Source organism: Nyctereutes procyonoides, unplaced genomic scaffold (genome assembly GCF_905146905.1).
Source record: "Nyctereutes procyonoides isolate TBG_1078 unplaced genomic scaffold, NYPRO_anot_genome, whole genome shotgun sequence".
Taxonomy (NCBI): Eukaryota; Metazoa; Chordata; class Mammalia; order Carnivora; family Canidae; genus Nyctereutes; species Nyctereutes procyonoides.
In genome coordinates this window covers 3142578-3169314 of record NW_026575035.1, presented here as the reverse complement: position 1 = coordinate 3169314, position 26737 = coordinate 3142578, and the positions used below count along the sequence as shown (strand labels likewise).

Here is a 26737-nt window from a genome sequence, read left to right as displayed (position 1 = left end):
GGATATCATGTTAAACAGGCTTTTAGGTTTAATTTTTAAAAATCTATATTGTCTGTTTTTTTCACCATATTCCAGTTTGTGTATTTGCCATTATCAACTTCTATTCTAGAGAATTATGTCTCCTATCTAAAGGATTGCATTGCTTAATAAACACTGATGATGCTAATGGTTTACCTGAGTTAAATAACATACTAATCTAGTTTCATTGACACAATGCTAACATTCATGAGTTTATATCATTTTATTTACACAAGCACACACTCACTAGGTGAAAGTTAAGCGTAGTAATTTTTGCCTCGAACTAGAACATTATTTCTATAATTTGCAACCTAATTGGAGCACTTGGCCATATAATCTATAATTTTAAAACATAATAATATAAAATTCACAGAAAATTCTCTTCTGTAGCAACATTGGATAATTTTGTAATGCATTTCTACTAGGTTTCTATTAAGTATGAAATTATTTTAAAGAAGTCATTTATAAGATCTGCCTCAGTATTTTTGTGCTTCTAAAATATCACCACTATAATCTGCTTTTTTAAAATAGTCTGACACCTACCGAGTACTCTTTCACCTCCTACAAGAAAGCAAGAAAAAGAAAGCATTTATATTTTTAATTTTAGTGAAGGGTTCTTGATTTAAGAATTAGTCATTTGCTGTCATTTGAATTTCAACTATTCTGTAAGTACTTGAGGTTCTTTTTGTATGACTTCTATAGTTTTCACATATGTCACCATTAATTTCATCTTTCACTTGGGATTAATAAAATCCAAAAAGTTTATTTTCTACTATTTCTTAGTTCCCTTCATTTCAAATATTCAGTGCCTCCTCAAAACAACATTATGGTTTTGAACTGTTTATCAACAACAGATAATGCCAGGAAATGGTGATTCTAGTTTTCAGTTAAAAAAATAAGATAAAATGAAAAACTAAAGGAATAATTACTATAACATTTCCCCCCTCCATTTAGCTAATCAGGCATTCACATCAGTGAATATTAGATTTTGAGACTATGGATCCAAATTGTAAATGTTTTACATATTCAGAGAAGTGAAAAATAATACTTATTTTGCTTACTCTGTGCTAAATGATGTTCTAAAACCAAATAGATTCCCCCTGACAACAATACTAAGAGGTAGACATTATTATTACCTGTTTTACGTATAGGCAAACAGACAAAATGATTAAGTTATCCGTGGTCACACAGCTAGTAAGACACGGATAATGTATTTAAAACCAATTTAAAGTATCTAAAACTTGTTATTTTGAGATACCACATTCCCAAATCCTATTATGAATATGAGGGTTTTTTTAGAAAAATATTTTATTTATTCATGAGAGACACACAGAGAGAGGCAGAGACGTAGGAAGAGGGAGTAGAAGTGGGCTCCATGCAGAGAGCCTGATATGGGACTCCATCCCTGGACTCTGGGATCACACCCTGAGCCAAAGGCAAACGCTCAACTGCTGAACCACCCAGGCATCCCGAATATAAGGGTTTTGATCTCTACTATTTGTTATACATCCGTTTACTTGCTTGTGGGAAGAAACGGAGGGAAGGAAGGAGGTAAAGGAGAAAGAGCTGATGAAGGTAGGAGAGATGTCAGAATTCTGCCCATTTGTTGATATTGTGTGCTACATAATGTAGTTCAGTTTAGGGTCTTGTAGCATTTTCAATACAATAAATAATTTTAAATTTCATCAAGTGAAGTCTCTGGTAATATTACCAGATGGAGACAACCGGTGAACTTTTATTCACTAATAATCATAATTGAAATGTTATGGCAGTCTCATATTTGGAACAAAGACAATTCTGGTAATTTTCACAGCAATAAATCTATCTTAAAATTATTATGAAAAAAATGATTATGAGGTGTTTTTTCACCCTCAGTACTCAGCTTATTTAATTTTAGTTTTTAAAAAGCCCATAAATTTTAGTAAGATTGAAGTTAGGCTTAAATCATAGGAAAATTAAGGTTTAAAATCTGTAACAGAAGGAAAGTACCCCCCTGCCATCCCATGCCCACCTCTGTTCATTTCCACCAGAACTGTGCCATCAAGAAAGGAGGAATTATTCTGATTGGTCAGAGTTAATGGACCATTCATTGAACCACATTTTTTAAAGGTACACAGCAATGGTTCTCATATTCTTTTTCTTTTGCCTATAATTTGATCCTGTAAGAGCAGATAAGTTGAGTAAGGATCCTTGAAACCTAGATGTCAGTCTCCTCTCTTGCATGCCTTGCAGCAGGGGGTGCTTAATCCAGCAGACAATGGACCCTTCTGTCTTTTACCCTTCCTGCTGTTTCCATGCAGATGAGTCAAGCTCTATTTGAGCCTGGAAAATCTTACATACTCTTCTTGTCAACTTCTTCCTTCAGTGTGTACTCAGAAAATGGTAATACGCCTCAAGTAAGTCTTTAACATAGCTCTGAATTCAGGGTTATCAGGAAGTAATACCAGATTTCATGTATTCTGTACTTTAATAGATCATTGTATTTATAGTTAACATTTACTCTGGATTATTCATATGTTCTTGTGCAATTAGAAACTATTTCTGTCTTCAAGTGCTTAAAGCCAGGAGAAGTATGGATATTAATCAGGGTAATTTAGAAATTGTATTTGTTTCTTATGTACTACTCACTATCCTAGGTACTGATGGTAGAGTGCTAAACAGAGTGGTTATAAACCACACTGATTTTTAGCAAGATTGTTAAGAAAGGGTAAAATTCAGGCACCTGGGCAGCTCAGTGGTTGAGCAACTGCCTTTGGCTCACATCGTGATCCTGAGGTCCTGGAATGAAGTCCTGCATTGAGTTTTCTGTGGGGAGCCTGCTTCTCCCTCTGTCTAGGGTCTCTGCTTCTCCTTTTGTGTCTCTCATGAATGAACAAATAAGTTTTTTTTTTTTTTTTTTTAAAGGAAAGGGTAAAATTCAAACAGGAAAGGGGAACAGAAATCGTACACAAAAAACAAATCTCAGCTTAATATGCATGGTTGGCGTTTTGGGTACAGAACAAATCTAACACAGGAAGTTTAAGATTAATGATATATAGGTCACTGTAGTTGAACTTTGTTTTATTTAAAACAAGCAAATTTTTCAAACAAAATCAACAAATTACTAACAGTAATGATACTTTATAGTTATTTTATTTATTTTATTTTATTTTATTTCATTTCATTTTATTTTTAAGGAATCTCCACATCCAATATAGGGCCTGAACTACAATCCAAAGATCAAGAGTTGCATGCTCCACCAACAGAGCCAGCCTGGTGCTCCTATAGTCCCCCTTTTTTTTTTTTAATAAAAAAAAATAGGGTGCTTTCACTTATGAATGTGATCATTTTAATATTTTGAGAAATCAGCCTTCAACATTTTGGAAATTAGGTTTTTTTCACTGATAAAACTTTGAATATTTGTGCATTAGTTTTATTTCATGCCTCCAAAATGGGATAAAACTTACCAAAATTTTAAGTCACAAACCAGTACATTGTCTGTTGATCGTAGGCTTCCACGTTAAATCATAAGAAATGGTAGGTAAGAGGAATCTTCATCTTGAAAACATACCCAAATTTAAATTCTAAAACTTTTTTTTGATTGATTAGTCGATGTTGGTGTCACAGCATCATATGCAGTGACAGAGGGAATGGCCAGGTTTTTATCAGCATTCATCTCACACTAAATTTTGAGAATTTAGTAGTTTTTAAACTAGTTTTTCACCTCCTGACAGGTGGCTTCCAACTCTAAAAGTATCTTGACTTATTTCTGTACCATACATTCAAAAAATAGTTACTGATTACATATACTATTCTAGATACTGCACTGGTCACTGGGGAGTGAAGGATGACTAAAACAGTCGTGGCTCTCAAGAATTCCCCAATGGAATGAGCTTTTGCTTCTTATTCTTCAAGTGGCATCAATTCTAAGCAACCAAAAGTATCAGGGATTTAAGTAGCATTCATACCATCATTAAATGTAGATTAGGCCAGATGATTTTTCAAACACCAGGTTTAATCAAAGAAAGGACAAGAATGTTCTTTGGGCTTTCACCTTGATGAGTGTAGTTATCTATCCTTGGGATGTAATAATAGAACTCAGTGAGTAATGCATCAGCTACAGCCCTATGGGATCCAAAATGAACAATAGTTTCTCCAGCCGTTGACTTCCAATAGACAGCCAAGGCACTTTTAACTTACCCTGCCAAGAAATCACCAGTGAACAGCAATGATGGTAGATGTTGACTATTTACTGCCGCGAGGTTGAGAAAATTAGTGAGCTACATTGCACTACTTGTCAAGCATTTTGACATCTTGGAACAGAAAGTGCTGTTTAAATATAAAGAGCATTTTCCGTTGAATTGCTGTTAGTCATCTCTGTGAGGAAATGACCTATCAAGTAATAGACCAGAATATAGGAGAACTGCCATGATAGAAGATTGATTTCTGCTAAAGAGACCTTAAAGTAACTATGTGTTTCAATTTGTGGTTGTTTACAATCATTTGTAAATTACCAAGGTAAAAACCCAATATAAAAAGCTATTTGAATGCACTTTCCAGCACAATTTCCTGGGCTTTCCTGCCTCCTCCATCCCCCACCAGCCCCTTCTCTTTCTGGCTCTCTCTCTCTCTCTCAGACCAGGAGAGAATGAGTCTCAGGCTTAAATGTGAATCGGGAGGTCAGAACGCTTGTCAAAACAATGATGTGGGGGGCCCCACCTGATAATTTCCATTTCTAACAAGTTCCTAGGAAATACTTTTTGCTTGTATATATTTGATGAACCATTGCTCAAGGTAAAAGGTTTTGGGGACTTGGGAAGAGGAATGAGAGACTTATGAAAAGCTGAAGCTGGTCTCTGATCTTGCTTACTGAGGTGTCCAAGAGGTTGGGAAGATGATTGCTCCTGCCCTGGGGAGTCCATTGAAAGTAAATGGCTGTCCTCTGAGTGGGTGATTGGCCTAGGGCAGCCTGTACAGCACTACTTTTCCCACTCTTAAACCCAGGTTTATAGTTTAAGAAGGCATTTTACCGCTCTTTGCTCCAATTTTCTCAGGTGCAAAGTAGTAATGGTACTTTCTCTTCTCTGTTATTAAAAAATAAGACAAAACAAAACAAAGCACATAAATCCTGATGGTACTTTTACTTACATTGAAAATTCTTTGGATTTATTATCTATTACTCTAATGTAGTTTAAAAAAAAAGTTATAAAAATTTAGCAAAATCTTTCCATGAAGATTTTCAGTTTTTAATCTTAAGTATTTAGTTAAAAATACCAAAAACCTGTTCTTTAGTGCCTGGGGCTAGACATTTCCTTGTCTCTAAGAGAGAAGGAGCTACAAGGGTACAAGTACTTAAAGAAACTCTCTAAAAAGCCCTGTCTAATCTGTACCACCTCCACTGCCATCAGCTTTCCACTTTATCCACTATTCTTTTTAAGGTTTCCACACCAGGAACGCCAGCCTCCTGACTGTGCTTTCAAAACACAGCATTCTCCCATTCAAAGGACCTTGCATTTACAATTTTATCTGCTAGAAATGTTCTAGAAAAACAGTCCATATGTGTACAACTAGAATATTATAATAGTAGATATAATAACAGGATAAAACTACCCTCAAGTCTCTGCTCAAAAGCCACTTCATTAGTGAAGGCTTGATCATCCTATAAAAAAGAACTTTTGCACATGAACATCCAAGTGCAACATTTACCCTTGCACACATTAATACACACATGCTCTTATCTCATCCCTGATAAACTTTTTCTCCAATATTTGTCTCCATCTGACAGACATTATAGTTTACTAGTGGTTTATTTATTGTCTCCTTGACAGCTAGAATGCAGATTCCATGATGGTAAGGTCTTGGTTTTTCACTGCAGACCTACGACAATCACTTGCATATAAAGTTTTATTTATTTAAATGATCTCTCCACCCAATGCAGGGCTTAAACTCACAACCTTGAGATTAAGAGTCAAGTTGGTCTACTGACTGAGCCAGCCAAGTTCCCTGAAAGATGATATATTCTTACAGTAGATTATCCACTACAAATTTGGTATCTCTTGTGTTACTTACTCAGGTGGCTCTTACACTTCAGTTTTACTTAACTATTGGCAGTTCTTTAGAAGCACCATTGCTCATGCATGTTATTACCCTGAATGTTCATTTCTGAACATTTTTGTTGTTTTTCACTTTCCTATGTTTTCTTTAAAATAAATCAGATGTCCTCTTCTCAAAAAGTAATTCATGATAAACTTGTTTATCATGTGTCCCCTTTCTAATTGTAACCCTTATTCTGGGACTTCACCTACTCATTATATTGTCTGTCTAGTAGAAAGTCATGCCAGTTTTACTGTGAACCACTTGAAAACAGGATCTGTTCACTATTTCTAGCATCAAAAACACAATGCCTAAATGCCTGGCACATGGAACTACTCGTAAATGTTGAATGAATGAACAATAATCTTCCTTTATTTCCCCTCATCATGATAAGATACTCTTTGTTATTCTACACTCCTAAAATTGCCCTGGGATATCAGACTAATAAGGAATGCTCAAGAGAATAGATACTTATGACAATAACCAGTCAGAAGATCAACTAAGCAAAGTCTTAAACTAGAGTAATTCCCAAACAAGGACAAGGAAAGAGGCATTCAGGCTCATTTAGATAGGGGTAGTAAGATGCTGGAATCTGCACCGCCATGAAGAAAACCACTGCTTCTAATACTAATGAAAGCGAATCTTTCAGGTATGTGGCAGTAGATCATGATAAAACTCTTCAGAAAATCTGTTTCTGGACTTTACCTCATCAGACATCACTTGGTGTGTGATGAGGTAAACATTCATTTTACTATGTAATTGGTTTAGAAACTATTCCCCTAAGGGGAGAAAGATTCTTAGTCTGATTTTGCTGCTTCAACGAAATACCACCAACTGGGTGGTTTCTAAACAACAGAAATGTGTTGCTCACAGTTCTGGAGACTGGAAAGTCCAGGATCAAGGTGCCAACATGGTCATCTTATGTTGAGGGTCCTCTTTGGAGCTCATAAGTTGGCACCTTCTCCTTAATGTCCTCATTTGGTAGAAAGGGCAGAGGATTTCTCTGGAGCCTCCTTTATAAGGCACTAATCCCATTCGCGATGGTTTTACCCTCATGACTTCAACTCCCAAAGGCCCCATCTACTAATGCTATATCACATTGGACATTAGGATTTTGACATATGAATTTGGTGGGAACACAGACATTCAGACCATAATAGATGCATAAGAGTCAAATCTTGTTCTAAAGTTTATAGCCTGGAAGATAGGCAGAATTTGGAGATGTTCAGATGGTATATATCTTAGTCTTACATCTTTGAAGATGGTAATGACCCATGCCAGCAGACAGATCCTGCACACAATTAAGAAGAAAAAACTGTGCATTGTGAATGAGAGTGTTTGCCTTGGCAGAAAGGTGTTTCATCTCTTTCTTCTATGAGTGTATTATGCATAATGTTAACAAGACACTTAAATATGGGAAATCTGAAGCAAACAATGATAGACCAAAAAAACAAAACAAAACAAAAAAAAGCCCAGGGAAATAAGGTGAGTCAGTGTTATCAAAAGGCAGAGGTGGTCTATTGGTAGCCCTAGAAATCAACTGTGAATAATTTAAGTTGATTAAACATAGCATAAAAAATGTGGAGGAAAAGGTTGGTGAGATCAACTAACAGGCAAAGCAAATAGTTTTCTCAACAGTAACATTTTTGCTATATTGAAGAAAGTCTGTATATGATAAGAAATTGAGAAAATAATTACAGCAGTTCCTTTCTCAGAAGGCTAGTTCTAATGAGAACTCTACCTCAATGTAAGCTGAATCAGTTATTTTAAAGCACAAGTAAATAAGTTACGGCCTCCAGGCCAAATCCATGCTTGAGCTAAGAATGGTTACTATGTTTTTAGACAGTTGTAAGAAAAGAAGAAGAAAAAAAAGAAGAATATTCACTAGAGACCTAGATAGCTCACAAAGACAAAAATATTTGTTACCTGGAGGGTTTAAATTTTTAAAGATAAAATTAATTTTCATATTCATTATATATATAAATGAATATAATAAACAGATAAAGAATAACAAATGAATATTATATACCTATAGTGAATGTGAAGATTTATATGTACACAATTCATCCTTTTGTAGGGCTATGCTAATCTTCTCTGTATTGTTCCAATTTTAGTATATGTGCTGCCAAAGCGAGCACTATGTACACAATTCAATATGTTGTAAGAGAACAATTTTGTTTTACACATTGTAGGATTTCATACCCTACAGGGTGGATTGCTGGATGAGAGAAAGAGGAAAAAACTATTTACTGGTTTCATAGTTCATTGGAGTCAAGAAGTGAGAACAACGAACCAAGTTCACTTCATTTTTGCAATTATAATCTCACAGAAGAAAATGAAGTAAAAAATGTAAATCTGATTGTGGGAGATACATGGAAGGATTGAATGAAAAAGGCAATGAAAGGGTATAAATCACTTCTTTGAAAGCTCTAATAGTAGGAGGACAGTAAGAAATAATAATGGAGGTCCTTGTGGTTATTGGTAGGTTGTCTTACTACCTGAGTCTGAGATTTCTCTGCTACAACTGCTACTGTCCTTGCCCCAAATAAGTGTCAGAAAGGATGAGAATTCGTATCTTCGAAGCTCTAGCTGATTTGTTAAGAGGATTTGTTAAGAGAGATGTTGAACAAATAGACCCACAGACACACTGCATCTCTTTTGGAAGGTAGTATTTAAGTTTCTTCTGTTTTTATGTGTAAAACATTTTAAACACACTTCCACTACTCAAATGTCCATAGGGCCTAGCAAATTTGGCCAGATTACAGGTAAGAGAGAAGGAAGACGGCTGTGGCAAACTGGAGAGATTGGGCCCTTCCTAAAAGAATTAAAATTATATTAAAAAATTTTTTAATTAAAGATTTTATTTATTTATTCATAAGAGACACACAGAGAGAGGTTGAGACATAGGCAGAGGGAGAAGCAGGCTCCATGCAGGAAGCCCAATGTGGGTCTTCATCCTGGGTCTCCAGGATCACGCCCTGAGCCAAAGGCAGAGGCATCCCAAGATTATATTAAATTTAAAGAAAAGAAATAAATCGTTTACAAGTTTTCAACCTCTTCTCTCCTTCCCATTAATCTTACCTCTTTTTTTTTTTTTTCTGGCAACTGAAAGGGAAGGAGAACACCTTTCAGTTGTTACCTTTCTTGAAATGGTTCATTCTAACCCAATTAATTCAGCCTGACCTCAACATTCGTGGATTCTTGCATTTCCCCTATGAATCCATCTACTATCTCCATCTAACTTCCCAAATTCCTGATGACAAATAATATTCCTAGTCATAATTTATTGAGAACTTAAATGCATACTAATTAATTTTTTCAGTGGCATTTAACTCTCATAAGTAGTGCTTACATTTTACAAATAAAAATAAGGAGACTTAGAGAAGGTAAGTAATTTGTCAAAAGATGTACAGTTAGCAAGTGGGCAGTTCTAAGATTCAAGCACAAAGGGTTCAACCTCATGCTCTTAACCATGAAGTTTAATCTTGTTGGAAAAAGTTAACCCCTATTCAAGGGAAATGAGTGGCAAATGCTGGCTCCCTTTTGTTCAACAGCTGCCAGAGGGGAAAGTTTCATGGAAAAGTATCTCCACTAAATCTTTCTATTTCTTTAACCATTACATTAAACAGTAACATATCCTTGTTAAACATAATCTCTCTCGACTTTTTTTTTTTTTTTAAGTAAGGTCTATGCCCAACATGGGGCTTAAAATTATGACCCCGAGATCAAGAGTCACATGCTTTACCAACTGAGCCAGCCAGGTGCCCCAAACATAATCTCCTTTTTTTTTTTTTAATTTTTTTATTTATTTATGACAGTCACACACACACACACACACAGAGAGAGAGAGAGAGAGAGAGAGGCAGAGGCAGAGACACAGGCAGAGGGAGAAGCAGGATCCATGCAGGGAGCCCGACGTGGGACTCATCCGAGGTCTCCAGGATCACACCCTGGGCTGAAGGCGGTGCTAAACCGCTGAGCCACCAGGACTGCCCTCCCCTAACATTTCCACCAGAAATTTAGCTTTCTCTATCTCTAGTGAAAGAAAGCCAGTCGGCTTCTTACATTTATGTCACTTTCTGATTATTATTCTACATCCTCTGTCCTCCCCTAATTTGAATTGAATGTCAGTAAGTAATATTGACCCTCTCTCTGTTCAAGCCACTCCTATATCTTCCAGAAACAGTGCCCACTTACACTTTCTGAATGAGGTCATCTAGGGCTCATCAATCTCCTTATCATTTTTATAGTTTCATCATCTCTAGTTATCTATGCCATGACCTCATTTTTATTCCATCTCTCAAAATTCAAACTTCCAGGACTCCAGTGCAACAATAATCAGAAGTCTAATGAACTTGAGATAACCAGAAATTCATATATTGTAAGCATTAGTAATATAGAAGTCCAGATCCTATCTGTTCTGCAAATTAATGTATGGCTAATATTAAAATTTGTAGTCTGCTTTTTTCCAAAATATATTATATTCCTATTATACACCATCTCTGGTTTCCTTCTTTTCCCCGTTAGTGACAATTTTAAAAAACAATTTGTTTTCCAAACACTAAATGACAACTTGGGTTTAAAAAATGCTGTGGTATGTGCTGTTAAAAACAAAATACAACTTAGAAAATGTGAAGCTCCAATTGGCTTTATTCAGCAAGACATGAATCAGGCAGGATCCCAAGTAACAAATAGAAGGTAACTTTAAGAGCTGCTGGAATGGAAAGACTTTTAAATACAGAAAGAGATAGAGCAGGGAAATCATGAACAAAAGGAAGGATTATTTCAGGCAGAGTCACATTCCTTTGGGGGAAGGCAGAGTGGATTACCTCACTAGTGCTGGCCTGGAAATTTCAGACTCACTGGTTAAGATTATATTCCCAAGAGAGGTTGGAACTGCAGTCAGGTTAGGTAGATATTAAGTCTTGGTTTACCGACATGGGGCTTAGCCCAAGTGACTCCATTTTAGGTGTGCTGTTTCTTTTTTAACAATATCAAATATCAAGTCATCCCTCCTCATCCTTGCTTTTGTATCCCCACTTAAACCATCATAATTTAAATTCTGTTACTTTAAACTTTGGCCCTTATAATAGTCTCTTGTCTACCTCTTTACCATTTCTTCCCCATCTGTTAACCTTCTAAAATACAGTAATAACAATCGTGAGGAATGATATTCATAATTAGATGGCTGCTTGCTTTGCTTATGGACACTTCAGAGATGCAGAATGTTGGAGAGGGTGCCCTCACCACCTGCTGAATTACACCCAAGGTCTCAGGAACTGGAATCTCTACCTTCAGAAATGGGAGATCCAGCACAGAAATGGAATGAGAAAGTGTCATTGAAGGGTTTATGAACCTTTTGATGATTTCTCAGAAAATGTACATACACATATACATTTGCACAGAATTTTGAGTGTGATTTCAAAGAGATTCTCAGAAACCCTCTTTGTCTTGAACACTGGGGAAAGAACTCTTGTTCCAGACATTATAAAATTTATTTTTGAATAATGTAACATAACTCTTTCAACACAAACCAGACAGCTGTGCAATTGGACCAAACGGTTTATATCCCTTATAGTATTGTTTCTGCCAAATTGTCCCATCTGCTTTTGGCTTGCATAATAGACAACAGCAAGAATTTCTTTTCTATCTATTTGTAAAGGCCCTCTTCCATCCTTTATACATAGACTATACAAATGCACACCATGTCTTACATATTATTTCGTAGGTTAACAAATGCATGGAGTCCAGTGTAAAGTTCCATGGACTCTAGGTTAACAATGATCTATAAAGAATAAACTAGTTCTTTGTAAACAAAACTCTCTATATTTCTCACACTCTTACACTCTCTTATCATTTCATAAATTCTTTCAGTGTTCTATATAACTTGTACTAAAGTGAAACAAAATGAGATGGTTTTGTTTTGACTATACCTTCACAAAAGTGTTAGGATTTAGGCCTAAAGGTTGGTATGGGGGTGCCAGTGATAATCAGAATGAGAAAATTTCTTTATGAATGTGGTTTTCCTCCTTCAATTACTTGGAGATTGTTTCCAGAACATTCTGAATTTAGCTTTAATTAAGAGAATCAGTGTTAATTTTCATTATCGTTTTGTTTCCTCTAACATTTCTCTGTCATTTCAGTGACCATTGAAAAATCCAAAATAAACTTCATACCCTGGCACTTTAGGTACTTCAACTGTTCCCACCTATTGCTACAGTTCCAACAACTCCTCTTCTTCTACACATAGGCCCATGCTGCTGTTAAACCACAGAAGCCTGTCTTCTTTCAAGTGGTACTGAGTTTCCTAATCTGTGTGCCACTTTTTATTTGTTTGATTATGCCAGGAATTTGATATTCTCAGATGCAGTGAGTATTGAAAACATTATTGTAACATGTTAATACATTAGACAAATATTAAATGACACCTAAAGATGATTATGTAATTATAAAACTGGCATATATACATATATATATAGTCTTATATATTCATGTATTTCAACACTAACCTCACCTTCTATAGTCTCATGATACTTAAGATGTGCTTTGCTTTGTATTTTCTAGGCCATTGTTTGTGGTATTCTCCCTTCCTCCATATTTCATCTGCCTGCTATCCCTTTCCCATGTAGTGACCCTATTTGGAGAAGGCTGGTTTCTACTCTTCTCATGAGTTCCGCTGGCACCCTATTCCAAAATCTATTATATCACACCTCATTTAACTCCCTGTTCATTGTCTTATTTCATCATTGTGTCCCCAGTGCCTAAACAGCACCTAGCATGTAGAAAGCATTCAAATAAATGAAAGTTGATGATATTGAAATATAGGTATAATTGAGGGCACCTGGCTGGCTCAGTCCGTAGAGCACACAACTCTCGATTTCAAGGTTGTGATTTGGAGCCCCATGTTTGGCATAGAGTTTACTTAAAATAAAATAAAATAAAATAAAATAAAATAAAATAAAATAAGTATAGGTAAAATTGGTTTTGAGGAGTTAAATGATAATAGGTATTGAAAGTCATAAAAAATACTTATACCTTTGACCCTATACTTCAGGAGTCAAAAAGTTGAATGCTTTCAACGGTCACACAAATGATGTAAATGTGCCATGTGGACTGAGGGAAGGCAGTGGAAACAGGATACTATACACATTCAACTTTACATTTTTATAAATACTATAAATAGACAAAAAATCATAACTGTTGTCTCAGTCTTATTAAATTGTACTAAAGAAACAATTCCTTAGAAGAAAAATGGATATTCATAACAATATTACTTGTGAATTTCCCCTGTTAAAAGGGGGTGGGGAATGAGCACAAATTAAAAAGCACAAATTAAATAGGGAACATATTAAATTAAATGTGGATTATATCTACTAAATGCCATATATTCTTTAATATTAGAATAATTCCCCCAAACTATATACTATGGAAAATGCTTTCACTATTGAATGAAATAGAAATTATATTTTAAATTTTTTATTTAAATTCAATTAACATATAGTAGTATATTATTAGTCTCAGAGACAGAATTTATGGATTCATTAGTTGCATATAACACTTAGTGCTCATAACATCATTGGGGTGCATGTGCACCTTCAAATCACTATGTTTGTATCCTTTGGAAAAATACCTAGTAATGCAATTGGTGGGTTTTAGGGTAATTCTATTTTTAACTTTTTGAGGAGCTGCCATACTGTTTTCCAAAGTGGCTGCGCCAGATGGCATTCCTACCAACAGTAAGAGGGTTCCCCTTTCTCTGCATCCTTGCCAGCATCTGTTGTTTCCTGAGTTGCTAATTTTGGCCATTCTTACTGGTGTAAGGTGGTAGCTCATTGTGATTTTGATTTGTATTTCCCTGATGACAAGTGATATGAAGCATGTTTTTATGTGTGTTGGACATTTTTTGTCTTCTTTGGAAATGTCTGTTCATGTCTTTTCCCCATTTCTTAACTGGACTCTTTGTTTTTGAGTGTTGAGTTTGGTAAGTTCTTTATAGATTTTGGATACTAGTCCTTTAACAGGTGTATCATTTATGAATATCTTCTCCCATTCCCTAGGTTGCCTTTTAGTTTTGTTGATTGTTTCCTTTCTGTGCAAAAGCATTTTATCCTGATGAAGTCCAATAGTTCATTTTTGCTTTTGTTTCCCTTGCCTCTGGAGATGTGTCTAAGCAATAAGGTGCTGCGGCCACAGTCAAAGAGGTTGCTGCCTGTATTCTCCTCTAGGATTTTGGTAGATACCTGCCTTACCTTTAGGTCTTTCATTCATTTTGAGTTTATTTTTGTGTATGGTATAAGAAAGTGGTCTAGTTTCATTCTTCTGCACGTGGCTGTTCAAATTTCCCAACACCATTTGCTGAAGAGACTTTTTTTCCATTTGATATTCTTTCCTGCTTTGTCAAAGGTTAGTTGGCCATAGAATTGAAGGTGCACTTCTGAGTTCTCTGTTCTGTTCCATTTTTTTTTAAGATTATTTATTTATTTATTCACGAGAGAAAGAGAGAGAAAGAGGCGGAGACACAGGCAGAGGGAGAAACAGGCTCCATGCACGGAGCCTGACATGGGACTTGATCCTGGGACTCCAGGATCACGCCCTGGGCTGAAGGCAGATGCTTAACCGCTGAGCCACCCAAGGATCCCTGTTCTGTTCCATTGATCTATGTATCTGTTTTTGTGCCAATACCATACTGTCTTGATGATGACAGCTCTATAATACAGCTGAGCAGGAAGCCCCAGGTGGGGCTCAATCCCAGGACCCTGAGATCATGACCTGAGGTGAAGGCAGATGCTTAATCAACTGAGCCACCAAGGCGCCGCTTTGGTTTTCTTTTACATTACTTTGGCCATTTGGGGTCCTTTCTGGTTCCATACAAATTTTAGAATTGTTTGTTTTAGCTCTGTGAAAAATACTGGTGGTATTTTGATAGGGACTGCATTGAATGTGTAGATTGTTTTGAGTAGCATAGACATTTTAACAATATTTGTTCTTCCAGTCCATGAGCATGAAATGTTTTTCAGTTTCTTTGTATCTTCCTCAATTTCTTTCCGAAGTGTTCCATAGTTTTCAGAGTACAGGTCTGTTAGCTTTTTGGTTAGGTTTATTCCTAGGTATCTTACAGGTTTTGGTGCAATTGTAAATGGATCAATTCCTTGGTTTCTCTTTCTGCTCCTTCATTGTTACTCTATAGGAATGCAACAAGCTTCTTGCATTAATTTATATCCTACAACTTTGCTGAATTTCTTTATCAGTTCTAGGAATTTTTTGATGGAGTCTTTCGGGTTTTCTACATAAAGTATCATGTCGTTTGAGAAGAGTGAGTAACTTCTTCTTTGCTGATTTGGACACCTTTTATTTATTTTGTTGTTGTTGTTGTCTGATCACTGAGGCTAGGACTTCCAGTACTATGTTGGACAAAGTGGTGAGAGTGGCCATCCTTGTTATGTTCCTGACCTTAGGAGAAAGCTCTCCATTTTCCCCTTTGAAGATGATATTGGCTGTGGGTCTTTCCTCTTTGGCTTTTATGATGTTGAGGTATGTTTCCTGTTTCCCTATATTGTGGAGAATTTTGTGTTTTGTTTTGTTTTGTTTTGTTAATCAAGAAAGGATTCTGTATTTGTTAAATGCTTTTTCTGCATCCATTGAGAGGATCACAAGGTTCTTAACCTTCTGGACCTTATGTGGAACATCACGTTGAGTGATTTGCCAGTGTTGAACCAACCCTGCAGACCAGGAATAAATCTCACTTGGTTCTGGTGAATAATACTTTTAATGTACTGTTGGATCCCATTAGCCAGTATGTTGGTGAAAGTTTCTGCGTGCATGTTTATCGGGGATATTGGTCTGTAATTCTTCTTAGGGGGTCTTTCTCTGGTTTTGGGATCAAGGTAATGCTGGCCTCATAGAATGAGTTTGAAAGTTTTCCTTCCATTTCTGTTTTTTGGGACAGTTTCAGAAGTATGGGTATTAAGTCTTTACAGGTTTGGTAGAATTGCCCTGAGAAGCCACCCGGCCCTGGACTCTTTATTTGTTGGGAGATTTTTTATTATCTTCCTGTTTCAGTTTTAGTAGTTTATATATAGAAATTATTTTTTTTAAGTTCAGCATTTAATAATTCCCAATCCCAATCTCTGGAGAAAACTTTTGGGACTATCTTTCAGAATCTTAGAAAATGATACCAAGAAGCAGAACCAGGTTACTTTATTAAGAACTAAAGAATATGAATTGTGAGCTAAGCTAGAAATACCATTGTCATAGCAACCTCCAAAGATTTCATGGAAAAAGCATGGCTTGGATTTTTTTTTTTTTTATGGAGATGCCTAACAAGATCCCTTTTGAAATAGTTCTGATATAGTGAGATACAATAAGTTTGAAAATGAGTTTTACTAAAAATTGTGATAAACTGGCATAACCTTAAGATCAAAAGTGGGAATCCTTAGTGTACATATGTGTATACTGATTACATTTTAGTAGTAAAATGCTGATGTGACGCCAGTCTGTCTTCCCTGCAAATAATAATTATTTAATAATAAAATATTAATAAGATTATAATTTTATCATGATAATAATGGTTATTTTTAATTTAAAAAAGCTTAGTTCTTCTCAAGAGAGATTTGATGTATTTTTCCGATTCTTTATGAAGACTTAGTTATGTGTTTTCAGTGTTCTGCTTCGATACTATATATTACCTCTGGAAACAGAAGCCTATGGAAATACTGTTAACCATCAACAGAAATTGTTTTAACTTCTTTCTTGGAAAGGGTATATTCCGTCAGTCTCATTGCCTCAGTTGTTAAGCTGAATTGCCATCCTAAGTGACAAATCTTTTCCATGTCCAAGCTTCCTGAAAGATTTATTATTTAATCCCATTCTGTTTGAGTTTAGAACAAGAATGCCCGTAGATTATTTTATGAAGGTTTGCTGTAATTTGCAAAAGCTGGCCCAGCCTCCTAGCCATGTGGTGTTTTGAAGATTTCCTGAATAGCTAATGAAATCCATGGCTTTGTATAGCAACTAATGCAGTAAAATTACTAATTTTTTGATCATGCTAAAACCATGAGTGGTCACTTGACTTCACTTGGAAAATCTGTTTCTCTGATGGCATACTCCCGTGGTGATAACTTTGGGATCTTGCAAATATGTTGCCTAGATACAGGGCCATATAGTTAAGGAAGAAGAGATTGTTAGTAATTACATTAAAGAGGATAATATTAATTAGCATTTTTTTCAGTTGAGGTAAACGTATGTAAATCAGAGTTTATCATAAATAGCAATATACCTCAAATATCATATTTCTCATATCATATACAAAATGTAGAGTCTAGCTTTCTATGCGACATAAAAAAATACATATACATAGTTAAATCACCTGTTTCTCAAAATAAGGGCCTGTGTAGCAGCATCAAGAAGCATTAAGTGAGCCAAAATGAACAAGGTGTGGGTCTGAGTTTGAAACCCATGCAGTTTAGGCCTCATTACTGAAGCTGGCACTAGATTGTCTTTAGAATTAATACCTGTTCACTCAGGTCTCAAACCAATTAAATATATACCATAAATATCTTGGTTCTTCTAACCCATTTAGTATATTTTGTGAAGCCACTGGTAAAACTAACCTTTTTAACCATCTACTGAAGACAGAGGTCATGTTATAAATAAATGGAAGTACTGACTTCTACTTCATATTTTAGTACTTTTTTTTTTAAGATTTTATTTCTTTATTCATGAGACACAGAGAGAGAGGGAGAAAGGCAGAGACACAGGCAGAGGGAGAAGCAGTCTCCATGCAGGGAGCCCGATGTGGGACTTGATTCCCAGTCCCCAGGATCACACCCCGGGCTGAAGGTGGCGCTAAACCGCTGAGCCACTGGGGCTGCCCCATCTTTTAGTACTTGACCACAAAATTAAACCTCAGATTTTTAAAGAAGTATTTAGTTATTATGATTGTGTATGAATGGGATCTATCCACTCATTCAACACTTACTTAGTGAGCTGCTGCTTGATACAAAAGATTCTGTTAGTGAGTTAAAAAAAATGTTTGAGGAGCTTCCTGTCCTGTTAGTCATGTAGCTAATCATCATTCATACTGAAGTTCTGAATCAGGAAAAAAAAAATAAGAGTTGAACTAATATTGTTAAGTTTTGCACACAGATGGCCATCAGGAGCAGAGAAGGGAAGCCTTTATTCACTGAAGAATATATTACTTCTCTGTAGTAAATTAATGTATCTTAATCGTCTGTTTTGATTGAGGAAAAATTAATCTAACAAATCATCCTGTAAAGCCCTGACTGCTTTGACTCAGATAAAACTTGTTGCTAATTTGAGGCTTTCTAAAATTAAAGTCGAAAGATAAGTTGAGTAATTAATAATCTTGAAATTTAGGAAAGTGACTGATGTGGACTAGCCAGGATGTTTGCACCAGTTTGATTTACATAATCTTGCCCTAGTTGCTCTTTTAAAAAAAATCAGCCAAACAATAAAAAAAAAAAAGTGTTCTACCTTCAAATATTAGTAAACCTCCTGATGAAGTTTTCCAGATTAATCTGAATGGATTTATAAAATGTGTTAAAAGAATGAATGAGGGATGTCTAAATTTAATTTCTTTAACGTACTAGCAATAATTGCGCCTTGGATAAACCTCATTGGCTACGATACTGCCACTGCACAAAGCTTCTTTAACTTACTAAACAGCAACATACTTTGTCCAATTTACTTATATTCAGTTTAAACCAGAAGCACCTTTATTGTTCTATTTCTTTTCTAAATTTCTAATATTAAGTTGTTTTCTTTTCTAAATTTCTAATATTAAGTTGTTAAATATCTTCATAAAATTATTAATAAAATGTTTTCATAAGTATCCTACATGAATATTGAGATAAATAGCTTTGAAATAGCTGAAACTTCTCAATTACGGTAACAAAGTATTATTTCAAAAAGTGTATCTTAAGAAAGGTTAAACTGCATAAATATAATGTTTAATGATCTTTCTCAAAGATAAGAACTTTTTATCAGAAATATATCACACCGGGCAGCCCGGGTGGCGCAGCGGTTTGGCGCCGTCTGCAGCCTGGGGTGTGGTCCTGGAGGCCCGGGATCCAGTCCCCTGTCGGGCTCCCTGCATGGAGCCTGCTTCTCCCTTTCCCTCTGCCTGTGTCTCTGCCTCTCTCTCTCTCTCTCTCTCTCTGTCTCTCTCTCTCTCTCTGCCCCCATGTCTATGCACAAATAAATAAAATCTTAAAAAAAAAGAAATATATCACACATTAATAACCTTGTTATGGAGATGAGATTCTCCCTTTAGCAGAAAACAGTCAGGGCATATGTGAGTGACTTTTTTCCCTTTGGCTGTATTCCTAATGCATTTCCTATCATGGTCTCATGGTGTAATGCATTTAAAGTGTGCTTTTAAGCATTTGTTAGTTAAATATACTTAACATAAAGACCCAAACTTGGGGCCATCAGAGTGGCTCAGTGGTTAAAAGGCCAACTCCTGGTTTCAGTGCAGGCCATGATCTCCTGATTGTGGGATTGACCCCTCATTGGTCTCTGCGCTAAGCATGGAGTCTGCTTCAGATTCTTTTTCCCTCTATCTCCAGCTCATGTTCTCTCTCCCTCTCCATCTCAAATAAATAAATAAAATCTTTAAAAAAAGAAGACCCAATCTGAGCTTGCTAAGTGATATAAAATTAATAAAAACTACATCTTATTGTTGGAATCTAGGGTATTATGGGATTTTTTTGCACACTTAGCTCTTCAACTGATTTGTTTTGGAATCTGGATAAATTATTTGGTACCTTGGTTAAGTGAGCTTGTGAAGAAATTTTGATATATACAACCACTTCACATAGAGCTAATAGCTATGTTTGTCAAGTATTTTGTGGGAAGAAAAGACTATAGAGCAAAGAATGCTGGATTTCCTTAAGAGCACTGCACTGTAATGTGTACATGAAGACTGGGCAATTACCAGGGAGAAATAGGCCTGACAATAAGGGCCAAATATATGCAACTCCTTTCTTTTGGTGAAAATCTGTCCTAGTTTCATGCTATTATATCTGAAAATAATATTGTATTTTCCACTAATGATACTATTATAATTCATGGGATATGTTTCCCACCAAAGACTCTGAATCTACAATATACTATAAAGGCAAAGGTATGATTATAAGATATAGACTCAACTCATTAAAGTAGTAAAGTGTATTCTAAACCTAATCTATAGGACAAATATACACATTGTGAGGTAGTTATATGAGTCTCCCATATATTTGGAAAAGATATACATCTTTATATTAAAACTACATTTCTACTGTATTGTAAATTATAACTACATAAAATTAACACATTAACTTTAATTACCACTTATTTACACCAAGCTTGTTCTCCAACAAGAAAGATATATGTTTATGAGTGTTTGTGTGAGTTAGATGACTGGCATCTTTTTAAAAAACACCAAGAGGGGTTCCTGGGTGGCACACTCAGTGAAGCGACTTGACTCTTGGTTTCAGTTCAGGTCCTGATCTCAAAGTCATGAGCTCGAGCCCCCATTGGGCTCTGTGCTTAGCATGGAGTCTAATTGGGACTTTCTTCCCTCTCCCTCTGCTCTTCCCCTCTGCTTGCAAGTGCTCTCTCTCTCTCAAATAAATAAATAAATCTTTAAAAGAAAAAAAAACTGAGAAAGTTTGGAGTAATGAATATGCATGTAGCATGGAGAGGTAGTCAGAGTCATTCTCCTATATTTCTTTAATTCTAAGGTACCATATGTTGTATGATATGCCATTATATTAGTAACACTTTTTTTTTTGGAAAGAGAAAAAGCTGGTATAACAAATGTGCACATTAGAAAAAAATTGGTTTTATAAATTTTATAATGATAAAAAGCTACCGAAATGGAGTAAATATTTTTATTTACCTTAAAATTAAATTTAAACTTAAGCTTAATTTCCACAGCAATCTTTAGAAAATTTTATTATGCAATATTTGTTGAAGATAATTTATAATTTATTACAATTGATTTAGAAATATCCATGCATTTTAAAATTCAAAACTTTGGCTAAAACTATCAAATATCTGAAATTTTCTCAATGTATGAGAGGTTAGTGTCTCAGTTGATTCTATAGTGAGCTTCATGGAAAGTACAGCAGGTAGAGTGCTTGCTGAGTAATTTATTGATGGTGAATGATGCTCCCAAATTTGCTCATGATTCTGTTCTGATCCTTTGAAATCATTGAAATACCAAAAGAATGAGTGTACAGCTATTAGGAAGAATATGAATGTTTTAGCTTGCTCAGAGTCTCTTTGAAGCAAAGGCACATGTTGTGCATAGATATAAAGACATATATTTTGGGGAAAATAATTCTAGTTAAATTTAGAATGTAGTGAACTCTCTCTGGGATTTCATTTATTGCTGGTGAGAGTTTAGAGTGCTCTAGACATTGACATGGTGGCCTTATTTTAATCAGCAATTACAAAGATTAAGTCCTAGATATCAATGAGTAGAACATTGGGTAAAAATCAACTTTTCCCCCTTGTACAAGACTTAGATGCATCCTATCAAAGGACAAAATTAAATAGGCAAGGAAACATTTATTCAAGACTACTGCAGTGGGGGAGACATTGGACTCAACTCTGCTGAAACAAAAGGCAAGAGAGTTTTTCAGTGCTGGGGTGAACTAGTGGAATAGTACTGGAGGACACCAAGTGGGGAGATTGGTCAGGGGCACTCCATCTGTGTTTTCTAACTGGCACTTATTGAAGTAGACTCTTACTGTCCCACAGAGAATGGGGGTGCTATCTTTCTTGATAATATTTCAAATATATGGCTCCCAGGTCACTGAGAAAGATATTCCTTGGTTGTAAAACTGTCAAGATGTTAGATTTACATCTCTTGGGGCGCCTGGGTGGCTCAGTCGGTTAAGTGTCTGCCTTTCCCTCAGGTCATGATCTCAGGGTCCTGGGATTCAGTCCCGTTGGCTCCCTGCTCAGCGGGGAGTCTGCTTCTCACTCTCCCTTTGCCTCTGCCCCTCACTTGCGCACTTCCTCCCTCTCACTCACTCTCTCTCAAAAAGTAAATAAAATCTTTAAAAAAAAAAGAAAAAGAATGGGCAGCCCGAATGGCTCAGTGGTTTAGCGCCGCCTTCGGCCCAGGGTGTGATCCTGGGGCCCTGGGATCGAGTCCCACATCAGGCTCCCTGCATGGAGCCTGCTTCTCCCTCTGCCTGTGTCTCAGCCCTCTGCCTCTCTCTCTCTCTCTCTCTCTCTCTTTCTCTCTCTCTTCTCTCCCTCTCTCTGTGTCTCTCATGAATAAATAAATAAAATATTTAAAAAAATGAAAAAGATTTACAACTCAAAAGGACAGAGAAAGAATTTACAGTTGCAAGTTTTCTAAAGCAAATGTTTTACATAAGGAGAGGTTAGGGTCCTTTAGTCAGGAAGAAACCTGTCTAAAGTTTAGTCAAGCTGAGAGGAAATGTTAAGGCTGGTAGGTCAATCTAAACTTGGAATACAGATATAGATCTGTTTGTCAATTCTAGAAAACCTAGAAGAACAGAAAGCTCTCCTAATCTCCCATCCTCCTGAATCTGATTTAGTTGTTTCACTTATGTGTTCTCACAGGGGAACAATCTTGCCAAAATCCAAGAATTACATTTTTTTTTGTCTCTTTACTACTACTGTTTGACACTAGACTATAAACCTCATGAGGATAGGGATCCTGATTACATTTGTAATCTCAGGACATACTGTAATGTTACCTCACTTTATAGTACCTCAATTGATGCCTGCTAAAATAAACTGAATTCTAAAAAATTCAGAAAAGTAGCTGAGCTGGGAAATAAGAATGTAGGAATTAATTACAAAAGAATTAAGAACCTTTAGTTTGGTAAAACTGAAGGTTGTAAGGAAAGATGATCAGAAACCATGTATTCCTAGAAGGTATGAACTGTTCTAGTAAATCCTAGAAAACTAGAAGTGGGCCACGCACAATGAAGATAATAATAGGAAAGGGAGCTTACATTGAATGTTTACCATATAGTAGATACCATGCTAGCATATCAGATTTAATCCTTTGAAGGGAAAGGAAAGCATTGCAAGCCTCACTTTATAAGTAAGGAAACTGACATCTAGAGAGGCCATTTAATAATAAACTTAAATTATAATAATTTAAAGTTTTAGAAGAAGGGGCAAATAATCAGCACTTTAAACTTTGTATATTAGGTTACACTCCTAAGAAGGGATCATCCTCAAAATAGAAATAGAATTAACACAGTACTAGATGTATCTTTAAATGCTAGAGACAGGAAAGTTATAAAGAAAACAGATGATGTTTGGGGTACCCTCCAAGAAACTTGTGAAGGTGATGTCACCACAGGAGACTGTCTCTTGGCAGCACTGTCAACTATGTATTATTGGGTTGTCATTACTGGGGCTTTTCTCTTGTACTTAGAACATTCTCTATGATTCTTCAGTAACAAAATATCTTTGTTTCTTCGATTCTATTATAACTGAAAAAGATGGTTTAAAAGAAAAATCTTTTTTTGTTTTTTTCAGATACACGTTGGGAGCACTATATATTAACTCTAACTATATGCTAGAGATGTGCTGGTAGTCCCCTTATATCTCCCTACATATCAGTATGGGAAATATTAAGGCTGCTGATGCCAGTCCCATCTGGATATTTCTGAATGAAGAGGAAGGTCTGGGACAAGAGCAAACAGGTGAAGAGAATTTAGTTAATAATTCAGTTTGATCTGAAAGCCTGATCAAATTCAAATACCCATGTCAGGCTTACATGTCAGGATTATATGGAACTTATTTTTTCAAAATAATATAGATTTACACAATTTTTCTTCAGAATTTGGGGTAAGAAGAAAACCAATACTTTAGTCAATAAAAGGAACATCTTCTTTATGTTTCTTTGAAATCCTTTGTGAATTCCTTGTCATCTCACTGATTTTACCCTGTTCTAAAAAAAAGCATACTGGGAAAAAGTAAGATCTAGTGCTTTTCCAGTGTACTCTTGGCATTCTTCCAAATCTTCTGGAAAACACTATTCTATCATTTATATTCCTATTGAACTATGAATTGCAATGAGGAACCCTCATTGATATTATACAAAAGCCTCTTAGACAAAAGTATCAGGATATTCTTAAAGAAACTATATACAAATGGGTATATTTAAAATAATTGTAAGTACATCATTAAGCCCCAATAAGAATGCAAGGTTGCTTAGCAACAGGATCAGGCAACCTTAACGTGAAAAGGCATGGAAACAATGGTGAAAAGTGATCGAAATCTTAAAAAGGCAGGTTCTTTGAAGTAAATTTTTGTGAAAAGATAAGACAATGAGGGGAATGAGTTTTTCTTTTTTTCTTTTTTTTTTAAAGATTTATTTATATATTCATGAGAGACACTTAGAGAGAAAGAGAGAGAGGCAGAGACATAGGCAGAGGGAAAAGCAGACTCTTTGCAGGGAGCCCAATGTGGGAATCAATCCCAGATCCAGGGATCATGACCTGAGTCAAAGGCAGGCGCCCAACCGCTGAGCCACCAGGCATCCCAAGAATGAGTTTTTCATCTAAGAATTGTTTCCTGAGATTGGTGCAGCATTATTTCAAGGCTAAACATCATCTACTTTCTGTAAAGTAGATAAAGCAATAGTACTTCTAGTCTTCACATAATTTAGAATACTTAAAAAAGACTTTTTTAAAATCAGGGTTAGCTTGAAAATACATAATATTTCCATGTTGTCCCACTAATTATCATTAAAACCGTAGAGATATATAAAGGTGCTTATAAAAAGAAACACTGCAAGTATATTTGATTAGACGACAAGTGTTCTATTTTTATATCATCATATACAACTGGACAAAAAAACCTCAAAAATTCTATTCTTATCTTTTAAATTTGAACATACATATGCAAACATACATTATCTAATTCTCATTAACAGTTTTTTAAAAAAGAACCTACAAAGCACTATCTCTTTAGAAATATTAGATTGACTAATTTTTGACTAGTTTGACTGGGCTAATTTTATACTATAAAACCTGTAAAGCTGCTAACTTGGTTCTACTGGTAACAATGAAAACAAATCTGGTACATGTGGGCTCTCTTGATGTAAATGCATAAACACTCAGCAAATTCATTTTTTATTTTTTTTTAAATTTTTATTTATTTATGATAGTCATACACACAGAGAGAGAGAGAGAGAGAGAGAGAGAGAGAGAGAGAGAGAGAGGCAGAGACACAGGCAGAGGGAGAAGCAGGCTCCATGCACCGGGAGCCCGACGTGGGATTCGATTCCGGGTCTCCAGGATCGCGCCCTGGGCCAAAGGCAGGCGCTAAACCGCTGCGCCACCCAGGGATCCCTCACTCAGCAAATTCAATCAAAGAATAAGGTCAGGTCTCCTGGATGGGGAGGCAGAAAATCCCAAGTCTGACCCTACTCTGACCTCTGCTTTCAACAAGTCACTTAACCATTCCATACCTCAACTTCTTCTTCTATACAAGGAGACCTTCAAAATTCTTGCCAGGTATAATACTCCTGACATCCATGTCTATTAATTCTTCTCCTCATGGAAAAAGTGGTTGTTTTATTGGATTGGTTATTTGGTTGCCATCTTTATGAGAATATTAAAAGTAGCAGGTCTATCCTGTTCACATATCCATTCAGTACTGTTCACCTATCCAGCAGAAAAATTACATTATTGGTTTCTTTTTTGCTTTTTCTTTGTATCTGATTGTATGTTTCAGACCTAATTTTTAGTTCTGGAAGCTTAAAGCTTGCAGGTGCAGATGAAATATGCCACAGATTTCTATACCAAAGTCATTCTGTTTTTTAAACTACTGGGTTTTTTGCAGGCTTTAGAAGACACCTAGATGAGCACATCTGTTTACTTTTCTTAAGAAGTTTTATAACATCACCAAAAGGTCATCCTTAAACAGTCAGACAAGGTCAACAACAAAATCTTGGAAAATAGCCAGTCCATCAACAAAACAAATGCAGTGGACTATTTACAGACATTAAGTTTAAATAGGCAGCAGAATACAAGAGTTGGGGAAGGGTATGGGAGAGCTACTTTGCAGACATAGCAAAGAAATAGTTTCAAGAGATGCCTCATAATATTAAACTGTTGAGAACCAACAGCAGTAACCAAACCTGGCCCCCAGTAATTGGTAAAAAATGTATTTATAAAAAAATTGGAAGTGACAAGTCTAAGATGAGTCACAGAAGCAGATTCACGGGCCACACCCACACTGGGTCCTGTATTCCATTTTCAAAACAAAGAGAAATTGATGTAAATATTTTAAGTGCAAGGAAGTGAAACTGTGGTTTTTAATCCCACCAGTTGATGCCAGGCCAGGTTTTCTATTATGCAACTGAGGATGTAGTTTCATCCTGATAGCAAGCAGTAGAGATGGTACTCTTTTCTTCCCATGAAAATACCACTTCTACTAATAATTTTAAAGGGAAGAAAGCTTTTAACAGAGAACATATTAGAAAACCATTACGTATTTAAACCCAGAAACTTAATATTGACACAAGAAGCAAGTAAATTTAGGAAGAGAGAGAGCTACAGAAATCGTCAGTGAAGACTCTGCACCGTTAGTTGAAATTTTTAAAATTATAAACAGAATGGAAAATTCTTTGCAATTGGTA

At 35.9% G+C, this 26737-nt stretch overlaps 1 protein-coding gene, 1 non-coding gene and 1 pseudogene across 4 annotated transcripts in view; 1 reads left to right on the top strand and 2 right to left on the bottom strand.

Annotated features, from left to right (window-relative positions):
- The window catches only part of PKIA (cAMP-dependent protein kinase inhibitor alpha), a 94816-nt gene that overhangs the window by 16558 nt on the left and 51521 nt on the right, over positions 1-26737 (top strand). The window lies entirely within an intron of this gene.
- Positions 8123-8228, bottom strand: LOC129505437 (U6 spliceosomal RNA). The gene has a single exon (XR_008663532.1). It is a non-coding gene; the product is annotated as a U6 spliceosomal RNA (small nuclear RNA).
- LOC129505423 (U4 spliceosomal RNA) lies at positions 18601-18755 on the bottom strand (annotated as a pseudogene).